This window comes from Phaethon lepturus, unplaced genomic scaffold (genome assembly GCF_000687285.1).
Source record: "Phaethon lepturus isolate BGI_N335 unplaced genomic scaffold, ASM68728v1 scaffold38262, whole genome shotgun sequence".
NCBI lineage: Eukaryota > Metazoa > Chordata > Aves > Phaethontiformes > Phaethontidae > Phaethon > Phaethon lepturus.
In genome coordinates, this window is record NW_010521915.1 from 1 (window position 1) to 3,956 (window position 3,956).

Here is a 3,956-nt window from a genome sequence, read left to right on the forward strand (position 1 = left end):
GTGATTCTGTGATTCTGTGTGATTCTGTAAAACAGAGAGACTGGGACACAGGTCCTCCCAGAGGCTGGTGGTTCCTCTTCTCTCTCTGGGTAGGAAGAACATGTAGGCTCAGTTTCAGACAGGTGTGCACCTGACACACCTGTGTTTTGTGAAGGATGTGGTTTGGTAACTGTCCTGGGAGGGCATTTACGGGAGGGCGAGACGAGGAGGAATGCGACGTGCTTTGTTGGTCGTCCTCAGTGAGATTCAGGCCAGGTTCAGACACTCAGCTCCCAGCCCTGTGAACCCTGCAGGCATTAGGTAGGGTTCTCAGAAATGTTGATGGGCCTATAGGTGCCTCAGGGGTTGGGCTACAGCAAACTGCAATTTTAAAAACTTTAATTTGTCCATAATCATCCCTGAGAGTCTGGCACCCCTTTATGGATCTTTCTCGTTGAGAAAGTTGTCCTCAGCACGCTCCTCTGGTGCACTAGGCAGTATGGTTTGCATACCATTCCCCTCAGGGTGGTGATGAGAAGACAGATAATTGGTGACTGTTCCTCAAGCTGCAAGGTGCTGTCAGGTGAGGTATGGCGGTGAGGAGGGCGTACTTTCATGAGCACAGCCTGGTCTGTGGGTCTTCCCAGTCTCATGGGGTAGCAGTGGGCATGGTCGTGCAGCTCCTCAGCAGTCAGTCTTGTGCCTTCTGCCAGGGAAATTTTTGTAAGAAAAAAAGATACTTCCAGAAGCTTCTGCAACCCTCATGTGTCCTTAAGCCCAAGGAAGGGATGGTCTGGCCCTTGTCTTTGCTAATAACTTCTTTTCCTCTGTACCCTGCCTGCCCTTTAACGCATCCATGCGAATATCTGTGTCCTCTCCTACCCTTTATGACCAGATTGTAATCTTTTGCTTCCAAGCCAGCTTGCCAGCCATTTGGAATCTATCACTTGCTGGAGTGTTTTGCCTCCATCATGCACAGAGGACTTCTCAGTGACCCTGATTTTGGGGCTTCAGTGGTACTCTTGCAAGCTGAGCAGATACAGGTCCCTCGTCCTTCAGCAGCTCTTGTGTATTTTTCCTGCATACCCAGGCTCTATAATCATGTTTCTGGGCTCTTGTATGTGGCTGTAGCCTGGATCCTGGGCTGATCTCAGCTGAGGGACTGCCCGTCACAGGTCATCGTCCTCCTGCACTGACTCTTACTCTTTTTTTGTCATCAGACTGCTGACCCTGGCTGGCTTTGCTGTCCTTTTGCTGTCCTTGCCCTCACACACTCGCCTTCCCTTCCTTCTCTGTCTTGTTTATCAGTCACTCTGCTGGCAAGGTGCTAAAGATATTTGGCTTTGATCTATAAAGTCCTAGAAAAATATGATTTAAAGCCCTTTATACACAGGAATCATCTCTTCTTGTTATGTTGTTCCTCTTTGGTTTTGCTAAAAAGCCTCAGGGTGTTTTCAGCGAGGTACCCACATGTTATTTGGTTTCACAGTGCTTATATCTGAGGAAACTCAATGTGGACACGGCTTGAATTCCTACAATTTATCAAAAAGTTTTATTCTTTGAAATTGCTATTTCATGCACCCAACTAACTGTTTTTCTTGACCACAACTATATGTGGAAGATGTGTTTGAAGGGGTGAGAGCTCTGGGACAATTTGGAGAAGTCCTTCACCTTTCTGCCTTTCATGCTGCTGTCAAGCACACTGGAAGCTTTCACTCTGGCCCCCGGTCACCCAATGTGGCTGCACCCTGCAGTGCAAAGTGGAGATGAGTAGCTAAAAAGGCTCATTTCTCTAGAGCCTACTCCATCCCTGACCTCTTATTCAGCCAACTGACTTGATTTCTCTTCATTTTCCTTTCTTGTTAAAAAAAACAGCTCAAGAAAAATCAGTTGTATGTAAGTCTGTAAATATTGCCTTTCTTATATTAAGTCTATGCAATAGCACAACGGGAATGCTTGTAGCTGTGGAAATGTTACGCTATGAACTTCTCATTTCAAGTGTCACCTAGTGGCTGATTGGAAGTTTTGCATCCCGAGTTAAATAATAATCAGTCTGATCATATAAGCCACGAAAGCCAAAGGCCAATTCTTATGCACAATAATTGATGAATTTCATATTCTGTTGATCTTGTTAGAATTCCTTTTTAATGTGTTTCATTTAAGCCCTAAAACTTGCACTGAACCACTGCATTCTTGGACCAGGAATACATTATTTCAGCTTTAGTGTTCCCTTATGAGTAAAATGACAATTAATTACTAAAAAAGTTAATTGCCAGTGATCCCAGCAGTAAAATTTTGCCTGAACAAAATCATTAGACCTTGTTCAAGCTAAGGAGTTCCTTGTGTATATGTGGGTGGCTTCAGGCAGAATCCTTGTGACAAAAAGATGATTGTGCATCTGAATATGCGGTCAGTTCAGAGCTACTGGAAAATGTGTCTTACATAACACATATGAAAAAGATTAGCAGTTTCAGAGTCATCACCATCTATAGTTCTAAAGGATATTACAAAAGAGGTTACTTAATATAATATACTTGTAGCACGGACCAGGGAACATAAAATGAGCTCCTCCATTTATGTGAAATTGTGCAGTTTACAAACTCTAGAGAGGTTACATGAATGGAAAAATGAAATACGTGTTTTCAAATCAGTCATCCATGATGCTGTATTTTTTGGTTTTCTTTCTTGCTTTATTTGACTGGGTGTCCATTTTTAACTTATGTAGGAACTTTCTTTCAAAAGAACTGAGCACCTATGTGTTAGGAAGACACACAGGTACAGCAAAGACTCAGCATGCCCAAAAATGAGGCTGGACATATTGGCTTGGGTACCCAAAATTGGCCACCAGATTTGAAAATTCAGTTGTGTTTTGATGGCGTCACTCGGTGACCTGAGAGTCCCAAACTGGAGGAGAGCTTGGGGCTACTGATTCCTATGTTTTGCCCATGAAATCATGAATGTCATTAGCTGAGACAGGCCACACAGTTGGGTGATTTTTTTTGTGACACCTTTGGTTTCCCTTCTGCTGCTGTCACACCCTGCTGTAGTTGCCTAGTGCTTAGTGGTGAAGTTGTTTAAGCACAAGATATACCAGAGGCTAAGGGTGACGGATTTTATAGGAACAGTTAGTAAAAATTTTAGTGATTACTTTACTCTAGACCTGTGGCCACAGCTTTTTTGCTAAAAAAATATTGCCTATTGCAACCTCTTTCATTTTCAACCCAGCTAGTGATGAAGTGAACATTAGAAGATGACTTGACTTCACAGTCCCGATCTGTGCAAGGGAGAGGAATATGATGTCCTGGTGTAGCTAAGATGTAGGTCTTTTTTCAGGCTGGTTACATTTCCCTGAGGCTTGCAGCGCAAAGATGCACAATGGAGCCACTTTTGATTAAGAAACTGCGTAAAAAAGGACCAGCTCCTAGCAAAGGCTGGCAGGCTGATAAGATGCGGGTAGCAGAGAGGAGGGCTTTTTAGCCACTACTCTGTAAAGTTACGTGGTGGGGAAGGACAGATACTGCAGCAGGTAAAAGGTACCTCTAGAGAAAGCTCAAAATCGTACGCGTTTAATGTTGCAAGATAGTTTAAAGAAAACTGTACTGTCTTTTGTAATGCCAATAGAGAATATGGGACCAGTCCCAAGGGAAGCTCAGTCCATCCGAGGGCTTACGGACCTTGACTCTGTCCCTTTAAATGTAATTGTTAGTAAACACTTTAATGAAAGAAGCTTTCATCAGAGAAAAAAGTGGCAAACTACACTGGTAAATAATTTGCCTCGGCAAATAATATTTGAGCCGCCGATTTGAACCGTAATTCTGTTCAGCATTATCATTTGCTTTGTAAATAGAAGTGCTTATCCAAACAGCCGAGCTTTCTGTTGTTGTTGAAGAAAATGGGAAAATGTGGGGCAGAGGGAACGTCTCGCTTCCCCTCGCCGCTGCAAGCCTGCGGTTCCCAGCCGTTCAGATCAAACTCCT